At 35.3% G+C, this 19,660-nt stretch overlaps 1 long non-coding RNA gene across 2 annotated transcripts; it reads left to right on the top strand.

Moving 5' to 3' along the window:
• Positions 1-1,913: 1,913 nt before the first annotated feature.
• On the top strand, positions 1,914-18,975 carry LOC127555294 (uncharacterized). 2 transcript variants are annotated; one of them, XR_007952204.1, is made up of 4 exons: positions 1,914-2,186; positions 2,626-2,831; positions 4,172-4,216; positions 18,791-18,975. It is a non-coding gene; the product is annotated as an uncharacterized LOC127555294 (long non-coding RNA). The 2 variants fall into 2 exon arrangements; XR_007952203.1 differs by having other exon boundaries at positions 2,626-4,216.
• Positions 18,976-19,660: the final 685 nt, after the last annotated feature.

Below are 19,660 nucleotides of genomic sequence, written 5' to 3'. Positions count from 1 at the left end.
TAGTGACCCAGGCAGAACAATTTGAGGAATATCACTGGCAGCAGCCTTGGGGAGGATGGATTGGAGAAGTAAGACACTTGAAATGTAGAAATGAATTAAGAAGTTATTGTAGAAATGAATTTTGAGATGAGTAGTTGGATATGAGACTAAATTGGGGTGGTGGTTGTAGCAATTCATAAGAGGATATGGGTGTGAGAACCTCTGAGGAGGAAGAAACATCAAGATTTGGCAACTGATTGCATCCATGAATTAGGGGAAAAAACTAATAAGAATTTACTAACTCTACATTCTCTCTGTTGCCAGTTATAATCTTCCCATCCTCCTCAAGGAAAGTCCCTAACCCTTCTTCAATCTTTTTTTGTTCTGCTATTTCCTAAACAAACAAACAAACAAAAAGTTGTCCTTAGGTACAACAAAAGGGAGAACAGTTCCTGATTTTCTTATTTTCTGGGTTCACTCCCAAGAGCTCAAGTACTGCTTATACAATTCAGGCAGGTAACACCATGGTCATGTGTGTGACTGACCTGGAGTCAGGAAGAATAGTTCAAATAGGGTCTCAGACACTTATTAGCTAAGTGATCTTGGGCAAATCACTTAATACTGTTTGCCTCAATTCTTCATCTGTAAAATGAACTGGAGAAAAAAAATGACAAAACACTCCAATATTTTTGCCAAGAAAATCCCAAATAGGGTCAAGAAGAGTAGAGAGATACTGAACAATTGCTTTACACATACTTGTTGGTGCATAAGCAACTCCTGTTAGAGTAAATCCAGAGGATACCAAGTATCTTTCAAAGCTCAAAGATAGTTTGCCTCCTACCTTTGAAAAAAGCTAGTTATAGTATTTAGCAAAGAGTCCAGAATTTGAAGGCTAACCATGATCAGAGAAGAGATACGGTGATCTATATTTCAGTAAAGAACTAACTGATCATTGGATCACAGAGTTAGAGCTGAATGGGTGGGAAGGAAGCACCTTGAAATTTAATTCCATTTTAACTCTGATTAAGTGTGGTAGGCATTGTGCTAATGCTTTACACATAGTATCTGTGAAAAGGCACGTATTCCAGAGGTCATTTGGTCTCATTTTTGTCCTGCATTTTACAGAAGAGGAAACTGAAGTTTGTGGAAAATTGAGACTTAATTAAAGTGATATTGACAATACCTGACTTGAATCCAAGATCTCTAAAGACAAGTCACTATGTAGCGGTCCTCAAACTACGGCGAGGGGGGGAGGAAGAGGGGCAGATGCGGCACCTGAGGACGTTTATCCCCCTCACCAGGGCTATGAAGTTTCTTTATTTAAAGTCCCACAAAACAAAGTTTTTGTTTTTACTATAGTCCGGCCTTCCAAAAGTCTGAGGGATAGTGAACTAGCACCCTATTTTAAAAGTTTGAGGACCCCTGCCCAGGCGCTAGAGGCTCAGCTGGAAGAGTGGGCAGTGCCGATGTCACACCGGCTCCACACTTCAGTCCCAATCCCAGGGACCCCGGCTCCTCTGATCAGGTGATGAAAGTATTTCAGGCCATTAAGAGTTAACAATCAAAAAAAGAAACTTTAGCTCAATCGGCCTCTGCTCGCTTCCCTTTGGCCATAATCTGAAGCAAAGTCTCTTAAACGATGGATCGTGATCCTATGGAATTATGATATATTATCAATATATGTTTGCTTTGTATACCTTTTTTATACATTTATATTTACAAGACTGAGTAAAAATTTCCTGGAGGAAAAGGAGAGGGGAAAGGAGAAAATGTAAACTCTGGTCTAGGGGGATAATCCAGAAGTCCCCGGATGAAGCCCTGTAGTCGTTCATTGGCTACGAGTTCCAGGGCGTGGCCTAGACCACTTGGAAGCAGCTTGCCTAGGACAACTTCGTTTTCACTTTCTTGCCTCTTTAGTGGCTATTGGGCTCAGGTGGGGCAGCTGTCCGGGCGGTGGAGGGCTGCGATGGCCAAGACTCTCCGCTGCCAGCTGACTCGGCACTTGCAATACTTGACGCTAAAGGAACTGAAGAACTTCAAGCTCTACCTGGTGGACTCTGTGCCCCGGGGCTGCCTGGAGGAGGCGGATCGCACGAAAATTGCGAATCTCCTGGTCTGTTCTCGCGGGCAGCAGGGAGCCTGCGAGTTGGATTTGAGCATCTGGAAGAAGATGGACCTGAGAAAACTGTGGGAACTAGCTAGGAAAAGTAAGGATCCTCCTGAGGACTCCCACTTTTCCACCCCTCAAACTTCCTTTCTTCCCTCCATTCTTTCTCCATTTTATTTCCCCTTCTTCCCTGTTTCTTTCCTTGGGATCTTCTGCAAGGGCTTCTCACAAACCAAAATTGTGTTATATTCATTCTGAATAGATTTTGTGTTTACAAGTACTTTTCTTTTAAAAAACGTAAGCTTCTTTAGGGAAGACATTATTTCATGTTTATGATGGTATCTCCATCCCGTAGCCCAGTTATTAGTACGTCGTAGATATTTAATGCTTATCTTAGTAATTTCTTTCTTTCTTTCTTTCTTTTTTTTTTTTTTTTTTTTTTTTTTTTTTTACATTTTAGAATAAGAGCATGAAATTGGGATATATGACATAGGGTTGAAATAATGAGTCACCTTTATGCTTTTTTCCTAACAATCCAGATGAAAGAAGTGGAGTTGTTCCTGTTACCTGGTACTGGTGAAGAGCAGTTGGATCATGACTAGGGTTTGCTGGAGGCAAGAAAATGTTGGGAGGCTCCTGTAGGCTAAGGAAGAAATTGAAGAGAAAGGCAGTTGCAAAGATCTGGGACAATGGAGCTAGTGGAGAGTCCCTCTGTGATCTCAGCCGAGTAAAAGAGAAAATGGAGGTGGGGACCAGGGGAGAAAGGAGGAGATGAAATGGGTCAAACTTTGATTAAGTATTGTATCTCAGCACAAGGGAATATTTCAGGAAGTGAATGGTTAGACTGCTGAAGATAAGATAATGCCTGGGAGTCTGTGCTAACTCAGGAACAAGACTAGAAGTTCTTTTCTTTTTAAAAATGAATGCTAAAAACATTGGTGAGGAAGGAAAGAGAAAGGAAAGAAAAATATAAAAGGGGGAAAATAAGATGGAGAGAGATATAGAGTTAATATGTGAGTGGGATGTACTTTCCCATAAATCAGAAACAGATATTAGAATGTATTAAAAGCCAGAATCCTGCAATATGTTGTTTACAAGAAATTTAAATGAAGGTAAAAGGCTGAAGCAGAATATATTGTACTTCAACTGAGATTAGAAAAATCAGGGGTAGCAATCCTGATCTCAGACAAAGCAAAAGTAAAAAAAGTAGATCTAATTAAAAGAAATAAGGAAGGAAGCCATGTCTTGCTAAAGGGTATGATAGATAATGTAATAATATCAGTTCTGTGCACCAAGTGTGATAGCATTTAAATTCTTAGAGGAGATGTTAATTGAATTGCAGGAAGAAAAAGGCACCGAAACTATACTAGTGGAATAACTCAACCTCCCTTTTTCAGAACTAAATAAATCTACCCAACATAAACAATAAAGAAGGTAAATAGAATTTTAGCAAAGTGAGATACAATAAACCTCTGGAAAAAATTGAATAGGGATAAAAAGGAAATGATACCATTTCATAGTGTTATAGGGAACCTACACAAAAACTGTGTATTTTTTACATCATAAAAACCTCACAATCAAAGAAATGTAGAAATACTAATTACATTCTTTTCAGATGCAATAAAAAATATTTTTAATAAAGGCCATGGAAAATGGCCCAAAAATTAATTGGAAATTAAATAGTACAATCCTTATTTTGTTGTGTCAAATAACAAATCATAGAAACAATTATTACATCTAAGAGAATGACTATAATCAGACAACATATGATAACTTTTGGGATGCAGCCAAAGTAGTTCTTAGAAGAAATTTTTTATCTCTAAAAAGTGAATACTAAATAACAATGTCATTGCTATTGAGGTATGCACAATAGCAACTATGAGAAAGAATTTGGTGCTATTAAAAAAACCTTTTGTGGAGTTTGTAGTACTGAGATCCAGCACATTTCATTCAAAATCCTCAGGGCCCCAATTGAAACCTTTTACTTAGTAATCTATTCCATTCCTGCTTTCAACTCCCAACTCTCTACTTTTGTAACAGATTTGCCTCTCTTTATCTTTTGTTTTGTTTTTTTCTTTCCTGTAGAGGACCTTGGATTTGTTTCTGCTTCAGTTCTTCCAGGCTCCTCAGGTCAGTAACCAGAGTCAATGTAGACTCACTATTGTTCCCTCTCCCATCCTAAACCTCAGATTGTTGTTATTGGGATCCTGTCAGTAAAATTTAATGTGCTGCAAGAACCTAGACTACTTCCCTAATCACTGAGTGAATGAAAATCTTGTGTGGAATAGCCAATAATATATCTCCCAGGTAAGAAAGTATGATGGAAATATACTGGCAATGCCCTTGCTTAGTAATAAGGTGAAATGATCAGGTCTATACTGTGTTGATGCTAGAGGTAATAAAGAACTATTGATGAGGAAAATGACATGATTAGTTCTGTGTTTAATGTCATTTTTTAATACTATCGTAGATGGAGAGGGGAGGAATTTGAAAGGAGATGCTGACTAATTAGAAGGCTAATATAACACAAGAGAGAGACAGTATACTCTTGGGACCTAATTTTTTTTTTGTATAAGACCCTCAATCTCTAGTTATTATCTCTGGATGTCCCCCATGCCCATCATCATCTCCTACTGGTATCCCTAGCTTGCTTAAATTCCCCACCAAAATACCTTCTTTTACAATAAGGTTTTCCTGACACCCTTTATACTAATGCCTCCCCTCTTGTAATTATTTTCTGAATACCTTGTATATTGCTCATTTGTACATATTGTTTTGCTAGTTTCCACAAGTAGACTGTGAGTTTTAGGAGGGAAAGCATTGGGTTTTTTTTGCCTCTTCTTGTGTCCTCAGTGCTTAGTATAGTGACTGATTTATAGGACACATTTAATAAATGTTTATTGATGGATTATTGAATATTATTATACATGTATATACACTTAAGCATGGACATATATTATTTATAAACACACATACACACACATATCTATATGTATATATATATATATATATATATATATATGTATAAACTCTGAAATACATGAAAATATACATTTATACTGATGTATACAAGTTCACATATGAGTTCCCAGAAAGCCATTCCAGATTCCAGATACCTTGTGCTTCACAGTATTTGGCAAACCATAGCATTTAACTCCTCTATCATTAGTGTTTTCACTTGTACTTATCATCAAAATTATACACTTAGTTTAAATCAAAGTCATTCAGAGAAATAATGTGGAGTATATGTGTCTAAAATGTGACTCCCCGTTCTTCCCCCCAGGCTGCATGGGGCCTACAACATTTCTTAGTACAAGTGAAAAAAGATTAAAATATCACTAAAAAATATTTGAGTACATAAATTAAAATAATAATAAAATATAGATAATTAGATATAGATTAATATAGATAGACAATTTAAAATAAAGTGATAGCGATCTTTAAATTCAGATTAGTAGCGCCCATTTCTATTTGAGGTTAACACCTCTATTATAGAAGAGCTCATTTTCTTACAAATCCATAGCCATAGTCAGAAGAATAAAAATGCCCAAGAATTCTATATGAGATATATATCCATGGGGCAACATTTGATCAGAGCCCATGTTTTGAGGGGTAGTTAACATTACCAAGGCTGAGACCTGATGGTGTTTTCTGGAAGTATTACTGACAGATTAGTCTTACTCTCTGCTTGATCTTCTTCACTGGGTACCAGGACACCTGAGTGAATGGCATAATTTTACTTTAGCTATTCTTCAACCCTCCAGCTCTCTTTCTGGCTCCCTCAAACCATTTGGCCACCTAATACAGCCTCTAGGTGGTGCAGTGGATAGGGTGCCAGATAGGAAGAGTTATTCTTCTTCTTAACTATCCTTTCTCTGTCCCACTCAGAGAGAATCAAAGGCAGGATTGATCCCAGAAATCTCCTCATTCCATGTCCAATGCTGCCCTTCTAGTGCTCCTGTTCTGTTCTGTTTTTCTTCTGTTGCCTCTCCCTTCCCCCAACACCACCTCCCAACAACTATAGAATAAAACTGAAAGCACACCCGGGGAAATAGTAACCTCAAAAATATTAACAAGAACACGAGGCAATACACAAAATCTACTCTTTGTTTACTGTGCAACAATATTGTCATGTGGTAAGGATCAGTTTATTTCTCCTTTCCCTCTGACCCACCAGCCATTATAATGAAATCAGGTTCTGAAACTTTGAGGAGCTGGGAAGTTGGGGCAGGACGGGAGAAGAAGAGGAGTTATTAGACTGTGTAGTTAGGCTTCAAATTCAGGTTTACCTTGGTTTTCATTCAAAGGCTGGTGTATAATACAGACTTGAACGAACAGATCAATATCCTAATTTCCTAGAGGGAAGAAACCACTGAGAATCTTCCAGGAGAATGGAGAGTACATTCCATTTTATCACCTGAAAGAAGAGTTCTTCCTTGTAAAAACTTAAGATATTCTGGAAACAGTCAGTTGGTTCCATATTGACTGAATGCACTAGTTTCCGTCTTTTTACAAACCCTGACAAATTACAACCTTTCCCCCCAATCTAGATATAAATACAGACACATATGTATTTATACATATACATATGTATAAGAAATCAGCATAAAGATTATTAAATGCACAGTTGTGAGGATCTTTGAGAGAGTGAATATTTATAAAGAGAATGCCAAGTGAAAGAACCTGAAGGCAACATTCACATTTAATAGGAGGCAGAAGAATAGTTATCTATTAAAGACTGAGAAACAGGAGGAAAACCAAGAGAAAAATGTTTTAGAAGAAGAAGACATATTATCTAAAAGGTAAATGTTGGTTCTATTGTTGGACAGAAGCTTCAGAAAAATCAAGTAGAATTAGGACAGAGAATAAGGTTATTATAGCAACAGTCATAGCTTCTACTCAACCCTAGCTTCATACCATCCAAAGAAGAGAGACATATACACACACACATATACATACATGCATGCCTGTATGTGTATTTTATATATGTATTTATACATATATATATATATATATAATATATACATAAATATATATTATATATATATATACACACACACACACACACACACACACACACATACATGCATGCTGTTGTGAAGGCCAATGTAGGGAAACCTGTCTAATGTTTGATGGCCCCCTAGGGAATTCTAATGGGTGTTGTGGTCATGCCCTTATCAGACAGAATTCCAGTTACTACTTTTCACTCAAAAATTCTGTCCTAAATCAGTCATAAGACCAGTCCCCAAGTCCTGGACCCTTCCCATTTCTTTTATTGGAGTTCATCAGTGATCCTTGTTGGTAGTGGAATTTCATCTCTGTGACAAGAGTTTCAGTCTATCTCAGATACTCTCCCTAAGCAAGCTCCCTCTGGTTCCTGTCCTGGCTCCCCCATTGCACCAAATTTATTCTCCTTAGGTAATGACTGTTACTGTGAAACATTTTTTGTTGTTATTATTTGTTTGTTCTCAGAGTTTTGTTCACCCTGCTCACTGATCTCCATATTAAAATTAATTATGCTTCTTTCTGTCATTGTCCATCCAGAACCACTTAAGACCGAAAAAGTTGAATATTTGAGTAATACCATTCTCAGTCACCAGAATGACTGATTCTTCTTTCCTTTCTACCATAGTTTTCTATGTAATAATATTACTCCATATTAAACACTTTCACTCAAATTATTGTTTTCATTTTAATAGTTATTTAGCACTCACCCCCTAAAATGTCATTTGAATTGTAGATATGGCAGAGTGTGAACAATAAGAGATAGGTCTTAAACCTAGCAGGGTTTTATAGGCAGACAGAATCATACATAGAATCCCAAGGTGCCCTGTTAAGCAGAATCCCATTGGTGGCTTGAGCACTTTGAATTTTCATGAGGAGTGAGTTTTGTGGAAGCCAGTGTTTTAAGCCATTTGGGTCTGTTTTATTGTTCACATGATAATGACAATAAATAAATGACAGCAACTTCTAGCTTAGACAGTCATTCACTTTACATACAAATCAGGGCCTGTAGATGCAAGATCTCCATCTGTCGCAATTGAAGACATAGTGGGTTGCAGATGACATTTACTTGACTTCCAGTAACTAACTAAACTAAAACTAAGCAAAAATTGTTATCAGTAGGATGTTGGTAGAAGTTGGGATGTTATGTTCTAGAAACTATAATTTGCCAATTGGTCACATATATAGATGCATGCAGACATATGTATATGCAACTTGTGTTTATATATGTGCATCAATATGTATATATTGCCTTAAGTGATCACACATTCCATCCACAGACATGACCTTATATTTTTGCAGTCCTATGCTTTTTCCTTATATAATCTTCATGCCCTTGAATCAGGTAGATGTATGTGGTTTCCTAGCAATGTCTTTGAACTAGAGAGTGACATAGTATAGTAGAAAGAATTATTGACTGATAGTCATAGGACCTCAATAAGGCTGCCTCATTCATTTACTTATTTTCTCTAGATTTCAGTTTTTTTAAGTGAAGGTATTAGATGAATTTCTAGATGGCCTTAAAAACATTGCTTGAATCATTGAATGATTGTTGCACCAATTAATAAGAATAATTGCAGAAGGAGAGCATCTAGGATATGAGGAGAGTTGTTGGAGACAAGAGAATGTTGAGGAGGTGCCAGCAGGTGGGGAAGGAATTGAAGAAAAGGAGAGATGGTGATCTGGGAGGATAGAGCTAATGGAGAAGGTTTCCACTGTGGTTGAGGAAAAGAGAAAAGAAAGAACCAATGGAGAAAAGCAGCAGATGAAATGAGTCACGCTTTCATCAGTTACTTTTTCTCAGTGCAAAATAGATTTCCCAGGAAGAGAATAATGAGAATACTGAAGTTAAGAGAATTCCTTGGAGACTGTGCTGAGTTAGGAGCAGGGGGCAGAAAGGTCTTTTGTTTTTGAAAATGAGGGCTGATTGTACAGCATAAGAGCAGACTGAGGGATAACATTAAAAGCAGTCACTTTTTTGTTCATGTGTTCAGTAGTGACGGACTCTTCATAAGCCCGTTTGGGATTTTCTTATCAAAGACACCGGCGTAATTCCCCATGTCCTCTTCCAGTTCATCATAAACATTAGGAACTGAGACAAGAGTCAAATGACTTGCAAAGAATCCCAGAGCTAGAGTTTAAGATCTGTTTTAAAATCCTGAAGATGAATCTTTCTGATTCCAAGGTCACTGCTTCATATGCTGGCTCACTTTTTCTAGCATAACCTATATTTGTCATTGTCTTTAACTCCCTTGAATTCTTGTCATGCTTTTCTGGACATCTTTCTTGTCAGTGTGCTTCTTAAATAAGAAAAGGATACATATGTGGTTAAGAAGAAGGGGATAGTTGTGTTTTATAGTTGTTTCTCTTTAATTTCTTTCCAATTACTGAACCCTCCTCTGAACCTGAGAAGAGCATTAATGGGAAATCAAATGATATGGCACTAGTTATCTACCTGTATATGCCTACCTCATTCCACTAAGAGGAATAAATGTGTTTCAGCAACTTGCCTGCCTTTTCAATGCTGTTTTTGATCATAATAATTTAACATTGTATGATCATTACTTTGATTCTGCCTTCTTAACTCTACATCTGTTCAGAGAAATCTTTGCACATTTCTCTAAATTCTTCATGTTCTTTTTTTTAACTTTATTCATTGTGAACTTCAATTCAAAATAAGAAAAGAAGAAAAAAGAACATTTTTAGATGCACAGAAGAACATAAAAGAGGATTCCATATGAAACAATAAATTTCCATTTCACAACAACTTATATAATAAATTTGAGGCATTGTTTTCAAAATAGCCCAGATTTTCTCTGCTTTTTACTAATTTTCTTTTGTCCCCTACTATGTATTTATTTATTCCTCTCCATCACTCTAGCTTGCTCTAGAAAAGGTTATAATCAAATATGAATATATATGTATATGTGTGTATATATATACATATATGTATCTATAAACATAGACATATATGTATACACACATATATGTAAGACCATATTATGCATATTTCTATGTGTGAGTTCTTTCTGTGGATGTGGATAGCATTTTCCTTCACAGACTCAATTCTTTCTGTGTTTTTCAAAGTCAAAAAGCTTATCATTTTTTATATCACAGGAATATTCCAACATAAATAGATCCTATCTGAGAAATTGTCTATTTAAAGGTGCTTCCCCTCCCAAATTTTCTGCTTTGCTTCTAATTTTGGCTATATTGTTTCTATTTATACAAAAACAATTTAATTTAAAATCATTGATGATTTCCATTTTATAATTCAGTATTGTTTTTGCCTTATAATTTAAGTTCTACTACTACAGAATCTGCTTTCTTCACATTTTCCCCTTTGATTGCTTTCTGTTTTTCCAAATGAATTTTGTTATTTTTTTCTAGCTCAGTAAAACACATTTTCAGTAACTTAATTTGGATAGCATTGAATAAATACATTAGGGAAAGCTATCATTTAAAAAAAAATTTCATTGACTTAATTTTCCCATGAACAATAAAATATTTACTGAATTATTTAAATCTAACTTGATTTGTATAAAATTATTCTATGTTTATGTTCATGTGGTTTTTCTCTCTTCTTAATCAACTATATGCTTAGATAATAATAATCTTGCTCCTTTGATTTCTTCAATGGTTGCAAATTAGAACTGTCCTCACTGCTCTGAAAATGAAACCAGGGTCTCTGCTTACCTACAAGACCCCATAGCCAGCTGGGTCCCTAATACTGCAGTAACCAGGCATATGCTCCCTCCTTTTCCCCTGTAACTGTAACTTTGCATCACAGTTAATGTACAGGACCACATCAGGTCAGTGCAGCATGGTATCCCTCTATTGTGGAAGTCCCTCAAATATTCTCCTACTCTGCCTTCCTGATTATCTCTCCTAATTGGATGGAAACTCCTTGAAAGCAAGGACTATTCCATTGTATCCTCAGTGTCTAACCTCTATTTCATTCATAGTAGGTACTTAATAACTATTTAATGTTTTATATCAATACATGCTGATAGGAAGAAGCTAAGCAATATTAAGATAAGTTTACAGGAAAAAGATAATTAGGAATAATTGGCCAAATAGAAACTATCTTGAGTATAAACAGAAATTAATATTAATTCCTGAACTTTTCTTCTAGTTGTGTGCTTTAATATGTACTCAGGATTGACTTCATTGTTAATCTTTCCCTCTCATTTTTGAGAAAATACATGCCAAAAAAGAAGATCAAAGTATAGGGGATGAGATGTGATTTTGGAAAAGTATATTTTCTTTCCTAATTTTTGTTTTTGTTGTTTTTATATCACCCACATTCCCCAGAATACTCTCTTCTTCCTCCTCTTCTTAGAGAGCTTATAGCAATGCTTCTTAACTTTTTCTATACATGACCTTTCACTTGAGAAATTACATGACTCTGGATATTTAGATATATTAAATAGATATGTATATCAAATATATACAAATAATAAATCATAATTTTGTGTCTACGTATTCATTTACATGACTCTATGTGAGGTCACAATTCATTTTAAGAAGCTTTTCCTTATAACACACAATTTTTTAAAAAAGGAAAAAATTGGCCAATTATCACATCAACTAAGTCTTAAATTACATGTATTGTTCCACTCATAATTCCTCTCATCTTCAAAGAAGGAGAAGATCTTGTTTTGAAAATCTTATCAAAACTTTGTTTTTGGTGCTAGGGATAAAAAGGCAAAAAAAAAAAAAACCTTTAAAGATATTATATCCTGTGGAAGATACAATCTGCATCTAAATATATAAAAATATGCATCAAATACTTTTAACAGGAAGGTAACATTAACCATTTTCATGATTAGAAAAACATTGGCTGATTGGTTGCCTCTTCATAAGACTTCTCAGTGCCTTGAAGGAAACAGGAAATTCTGAGAGACAACCAATCAGCCAATGTTTTTAATAACTGTAGAGACAAAGGCAAAAAGATGGTTCCTGCCATCAAGAAATTTACATCTGAAAAGAAGAGCAGTACACACAAAAAAAGTATGTGAAATAAACTGTGTATATGGCAGTTAAATTTTAGGAGGAAGATAGTAGCTGAAAGGGATTGCAGAATGTGGGATGTTGGTGATAGGGGAAACAGGAGGTGAGATTTGTCCAGAATCATGAAGGAATCCAAAAAGTGGAGGTAAGAAAGTAGAGAATGCCAAGAATGAGAAGAATGAGTGAAAAGGCAGTCAGAGAATAGCATCTGCAGGCTAAAAAGTACAATTAAACAAGAGAAAGGCCATCTTTGTGTGATCATAGAGTATAAGGAAGAAAGTAAAGTATCATAACACTAGAAAATTAGAAAGATGAAGAATAGAATTAAGGATTGTAAAGCAAGGGAAAAGATGGAATTATAAACAATTATGATCAAATGAAGGAATTTCAAAGGGAAGCATGGGAATGAAACCACACTTTGAAGTGAAAGATCAAGGATGTAATTATATCTCTATGTAGCTGAGAAGGTGTAGAAAAGTAGGAAATGGAAATCAAGTAAATTGAAGAGGAGGAATAACAAGGTATTTTGAGGGAATATAAAGTCCACTAATATGAGAATATTAGATGTGAATATTGAGCCTAATAATGTGATCTAAATCATTGAGGAAAGGAGGAGCTACATGGGAGTAGAAGAGGAAGGTTGTCAGAGAGTGCTGATAACTACTAGAATCTGGACTGGGTAGTAAAGTTCCATTTAATTTGCATTTTAACTGCAATTGAATGGCATTAAATAGCTTAAAATAGGGGAGGCTGCTTACTGATGCTGGGAAGTAACAGTGTTTAACTAGTATTCTTGATCTCTCTTAATGACCTGCGAAAAAGAGGGGTATAAATGAAAGTGAAATAAATGTTGGAAAGGTCACCAGTAATATATTTAAGGGAAGCAGGGCTTAGTGATAGCCAAAAGATAAAGGGATTAAGAAGGGGAAAGGTTTAAGGTGAAAGTAGGGTTTGGTAATTATTGATCATTCATTCTAGAGGTCTCAGGAGATGGGGTGTAGATCTGGAGTCAATATTTGCAGGGTAAAGTTGAAGGAATAAGCATCAGAGAGTGGGCAGTGGGAAATAAGGTTTGTACAAGGACAACTAAGAGTTCAGTACCATTGGGATGAGGAGAGTATGTTGGAATAGGAGCCTGGAAACTACTGATGAGTGAGTCCAGGAAGAGTATCAGTGACCATGTTGGAATCTATTCATCCCATGACCAGCAGCCTTATAAAGGTCTCTTGAGGGAAGTGTATAGTTAAACTGTTGAAAACTCTCCATTGAAATTCAACCTCATAATGTCTTATTATGTTCTGTAAAGTTTAGGATCCGACCTCTCAGCAAATCAAGACTCATGGGGAAGTTGACATAAGAGTGGACATGGGTAAGGCTAAGAACGTTCTCTAGAGCACTAGAGAATGTCTTGCAGTAAAGAAGGGCGAAGAGATCTGCATCTGGGGCTCATGCAAGGTTCCCCAGGAAGGCACTTGGATTAAGACAAGATAGGAAGCAATTAACCTTGATCAAAATATGAAAAATTTCTTGGGTAAAGAGCCAAAAGCAGATGTCCTGCATGCAAGGTTAATACAAGGCTCCCTGAAAAGACTTTGGGATGAAGACAAAGGTCAGATGGTGGGTGATTCATGAGAAGTCTCAGAAGTGACAAGACCCAAGGCATGAGGTCTGGATTTGGGGTAATACAGTGCTCTGTGGGCAAAAGAGAGGAGGAAGTTCATTCTTGACACAGGAAAATCAGCTTTTTAAAAGCATGGAAACCAAAAAAATTGAATGTCTTATAAAGAAAAGGGCTAATAGATAAGTCTGACAAGAATAGTTTTTAAAAGCAATCATAGAAAATTATGTTGGAAAAATAAGACAAAGTCGTATTTTGGAGAGCTGATTTTTCCAAGCCAAAGTAATTATGTTTCATATGATGAAACATATGGTAAGAGCCATTGAAAATTATTTGGTAGAGTTGTTTTAAGAAGTAAAAGATCAGAAACAGACTATTTAGGAGGCTACTGAGTGAATAATCCAAGTAAATGTTATGAATGTGTGAAATAGACGTATAGGAGTAGAGAGAAGACTGTAGGTGAAAGCTGCTGCAAAGGTAGCCTTAAGAGGGAGAATAAAGCATGAAATAAGGATCTATTTTGCTTCTATCATGGAGGATTTTCCAAGCAGAGCCCAAAAGAAAAAGGGATTTTTAAATAGGGATTACTATACACCAGATACTTCTTTTTCATATCATATTGTATTAACCAGTATCAGTCACTAGAACTAGGCAGAACCTCTTCAGTAAGATTCATAACTACTTGAAAGTGTTTGACCTACCATTCCACTTTGGAAAAATTAAGTGTATAAAAAATGGCTACCATGGAAAAATCTAAATGGTTTGAAATCTCAAGGAAGACACTGGAATGGAGATGAACAGGAAAAGCCCTTGAAGAAAGTGGCATTTTTAGCTAGTTGTGATTTAGCAGATCACAACTCATTCATGTATCTTCACTATCATTCATTTTTTCCCAACTTGAGTTCACTTATAGAGATCAACTTAATCCTTTTGGCTTTAATTATGGTCCCTTTACTACTGTCATCCTAACTTTAATAATCTGGCCTTTTTGGGGTGTTTGGTATCCATGTTGGATAATTTCTCTAAGTAGCATACATAATTATTCAATCTTCTTCACTACAGTGAATTTTTCCAATTCACTTTAGATTAATTTTAATGTGATCCAACTTTTGAGATCATCATGATCATTACCTATGCAGCAGATAAAATAAATTCTGTATGATTATGTCACTTTTCAACTCAAGAACCTTCTTTATGTTCTTGTTCACATACTTAAATTGTGCCTTTATAACTGTATCTAGTTATGAATGAGTCAGAACCAATGGACAAGATATGTGGCTCTCAGCAAATCAACTCATCTCTTTGCAATGATTCCTTATCTGTAAAATGAGCTGGAAAATGAAATGGCAAACCACATCTATATCTCTGCCAAAATTGAGAATTGATTGAAGAGAAACAAGGAACAAGTTTAATCCCTTTTCTGAGTGACAACCCTTGAAATATTGATAGCTGTCATATCCTCCAGAGTTGTCTTCTCCAAGATGAATATTGCCATTTTCTTTAGCTAATCATCATGTAGCATGGGCTCCAAGTCCTTCTCCCATGTACTTGATATTTTCTGGTCATTATTCTAATTGTCAATGTCCTAATCTTATTGTAGTACCCAGAACTCAGCACAGTAGATTAGATGTCACCTAATTAGAGTTCTGTCAGTTCACCCTGAAAATTATTTCTTCATAAAACCCAATGACAATTTAGTTGTTTAGGTGGCCATATCACACTGTACATGCATACTAAGCTTCCAGTCCCCTAAAATAGATCTTTTTCAGATAAACTATTGTTTACCAATATTCTTCAGTTCTCATATCAAATAACCAAATTATAAAATATATGTAAAGCATTTTGTAGATCTTAAATCAGTATATAGCATGCAACTATCATCATTTTTTATTTTATTTGAAAAGTCAATTATTTAACCCACTTATATTATTTTGTTTATTTACATTTATTTACATTAATTTATATTAATTTGTAATAAATATCATTTTGATATGTTAAGAACAATATTGTAACCTGGCAAGATATTTTTTGGATTTCTGATATTGTCTGCTTTTCTTATGCAAGTGTTTTATCATCTTCATGTTAAGAATTATGACACATATGTCACTGTCCAGTTTATTGACCAATTATGAAAATAGCAGAGGGTCAAATGCAACTCACTGGGATTCTCCCTTATAGTTGTGTAAGATTTTTATCTGATTCTCTTCTATGAATTCAATATTTAGGCCCCATGTATATCTTGAGAACTGATTTTATTTTTAAGAAAACCTACATCTCTTCCCAACTTCCCTATTTCTGTTGAAGATACCATCCTTCTAGTTACTCAGATTTGTAATTTCAGTGTTATCTTTGATTGCTCACTTTGTCACTCTATGTATATAATTAGTTGAAAATTTCTTCCCTCAAAAAAAAATCTCCTTTGTCTTTTTAAAATCTATATGCCTGTAATCAACATTCTAGTTCAAACCCTCAATAACTTTTTATCTTATCCTTAGAGACCTTTTTCAAAACTGACAACAATTTTTCTGAATCTAACTTTGCTACATTTGGCTCACTTTTCTTTATATTTTCTACCAAAGTTCCACGAGCATTATTTCAACACTTTGCTAAAAATCTAACTCTTAATTCACTAAAACTGACAGTAAAAGGAAATATCTAGTATAACCTGAACTTGAAGAAGTTGTGATGCTCTTTGTGATCACCACTTCCATTTTTGTATCTCCACTAGCAATTTCAGTAAGATATTATACAATATTCCTTATATTATATAAGAAGTGGATCACTCAGCCACATTGATATTTAGTCATTTGTTACACAATTCCACATTGGCTTTCCATAGAAGTCATAACAATCCTCTCAGAAAAGAATTGATGGACCTATCTCTCTCCAAAATTAAATTTTCCTATCTTTGCCATTTTTGCTGATTTGTCCCAAAAATTGTCTTATCTTTCATTTTTTTATTACTAGTTATTTATATCAGTCTTTTCTATGGTCATTAGACATTAGAAAATTTTTTGGAGCATGTTTGTTCATCTTCCTTGATTACTTATCTATTGAACAATGACTTAAATCATATAATTCTCTCAGTTTTCAGTATATATATTGGATATTTGTCCCATATCAAAGATTTGCTACCAAAAACAAAAACAAAACAAAACACTTGCCCAATATCTCCCCTTCTTATCCTATAGTTGATTCTGTTCATACGAAAACTTTTCAGTTTCATATAATGAAATGAGCTATTTTGATTTTGTTATTCCCACTATATAAGAATTCTCCCTTATAGTTGTGTAAGATTTTTATCTGATTCTCTTCTATGAATTCAATATTTAGGCCCCATGTATATCTTGAGAACTGATTTTATTTTTAAGAAAACTTATATCTCTTCCTAACTTCCCTATTTCTGTTAAAGATACCATCCTTCTAGTTACTCAGATTTGTAATTTCAGTGTTATCTTTGATTGCTCACTTTGTCACTCTATGTATATAATCAGTTGAAAATTTCTTCCCTCAAAAAAAAATCTCCTTTGTCTTTTTAAAATCTATATGCCTGTAATCAACATTCTAGTTCAAACCCTCAATAACTTTTTATCTTCACTTTTGCAGTAACCTACTAACTAATTTCCATATCTCAGGTTCATCCCCTTTCTAATCCATGGTCCAAGTGCTTACCAGTGTGACCACACAATTTCCTTATTGTGTAAACTCTATTTCCTCCCTATTATTTGCAGGAGCAAAAATAAACCCTTTTGTTTCATATTTAAAACCCTTTATAACTTATCTTCCACCTGCCTCTCCCACCTTGTTGCACTTTTATTTCTTGACTCTTTCTGTGTCTAGCCTGAGTGTTACTGTTATTCTAGTTGTTGCTCATATCTTGCAGTTATAAACGTGAATGAATTTTGTTTTGTATCATGAGAGAGACCTCCAAAATCCATGAAATCATAAATTAATTTCGAGTCTTTTGTTCTCTTTGTAATTGTTTCTTGTCATTATTTTTTCCAAAACAAAATATTTTTGTCCTCACTGTCAGTTAATCCTCCAAATAGGGAGTCATTTCTCCTTTGATTGTTCTTCTCTTTTAGATTGTCCTATTGTTGGCTCACTGATGAATGTCTTCAGGATTTCCTTCCTGTTATCTGTAGTAATAAGAAGCTGAAATCCTCATACCTGATTTTTAATTTCTTTGATGATGAAGCAATGGAGCTGTTGAAACCTTGGAAAAGCAGGATTGTACACTACAAACACTACAGTGAATCCTCCAAGAAGAATAGCACTAATATACATACTGGTTTTAAAGATGAAAGGGTCCATGTTCTATAGTAGGTGGTTAATCAATGTTTGTTTCTTTCCTTCCTTGTTTCTCACCTGTCACCTAGTTACTTTCTTTTGAACATTCTTCTCTTAATGTCTTTCCTAAAATGAGTGCTACTTTTTGATCTCCCAGCAGAATATAATGATCCAATACTGACTTGACTATAGCAGAATGTAGGACTAACCCATCACTTCTTTTGTATTTTGTGTATTTCTTAATGAAGCCTGAGTTCACATTAACTGTTTTGTTTGATCTGTTACATTTTTGATTCACTATGATTTGCAAACCCAGATATTTTTCATATAAACTATCGTATATCCATGTTTCCCCTTTCTCATACTGGTACACTTAGATTTTTTTAACCCAGACGTGGAATAGACCATTGGTTTATTCTCTAACTGTGAAGAGAGATTCTGCCCATCTTGTCCAGAATCTGTCCTTGATGAATCCATACAGATATGGTCTGTCATTCAGGCAGCCCTGAAGGGTCCTTTTAGAAGGACAAATATTAAACCTATTTCAGATACAAAAGATGCACTATTTTAAACCATTCTACAGTAGCTTCTGCACACATATACACACACACATACATACACACACATAGAGTCACACACAGTCACAAACAGCAAAATAGGGGAGAAAGAATGGGAGGCATATGTGACTAAATGAAAGTACTAGACAAAGAACATAGACATCAGGGTTGTAAAAAAACTCATCTAAAGACTAAACAAAACTTTTTTTTGTATTGTTACAGCTTCAAAGAAAATAAGTTCAGTAAAATATCAAAAAGAACATTGACCAACCTAAAATCAACAAAAACTTTGCTGACCATTATAAAAGATGAAGATGTTACAGAAGCTTTCCACCTCTAGACTGATGAAGACATAGAATAGCCCTGGTTTTGCCACTTGCTAGATAACTTCGAAGAAGTCACTTTTGCTTTGTGAGTATCATTTTTTACCCATAATATAAGATTATTGAGCTAGGTGATCTGTAAGGAAGTCCCATTGTTCATGCCATGGGCTTCCTAGAATTAGAAATCTCCTTCTTTGCAGAACTCTCTCTGCTGCCATTAAAATCTATAAAGTCTCTTCCGCCTTTCCCATGAAGAAACAAACAGGACCACTCTTGCCAATGAAGACTGAAAGAAAAGCACCCCTCAAAGTCACAGATTATTTGAGATTATTTGCCTTCACTGCAGAGTTCTCTAGAGCACCATGCCAAAGAGTCTTTTTACCTCTACCATGAGCTATATAACACTGTGATGAATAGATAACTCTATTATCCTTTGGACAAAACTTCTCCTCTTCCATAATCTTTGTGATTCAGATTCTTTCTGCTGAGTTAGAAAACCACTTTCTGGGTAGACTTCATTCTCATTCATTCCCAACCTGGCCTTGCCCCCACTCAGTTTCTATCTACTTCTGTCGTCCACATCATACATCACCCTCTGGAATCTCTTGTTAACAAATTTATTTTTGTTTTAGATTATCTTCATTTCATATTCTCCATTTTGTGGCACTCACAGAAACTTAGATTTCTCCCCAAAGACAGACTTTCCAGTGCTGGATGATTCTTCTTTCAAACCCTGTAACACCCAGAGATGCCACTTTTCAGACCCTTG

This window comes from Antechinus flavipes, chromosome 3 (genome assembly GCF_016432865.1).
Source record: "Antechinus flavipes isolate AdamAnt ecotype Samford, QLD, Australia chromosome 3, AdamAnt_v2, whole genome shotgun sequence".
Lineage (NCBI taxonomy): Eukaryota > Metazoa > Chordata > Mammalia > Dasyuromorphia > Dasyuridae > Antechinus > Antechinus flavipes.
This window is presented reverse-complemented; position numbering and strand designations above follow the sequence as displayed.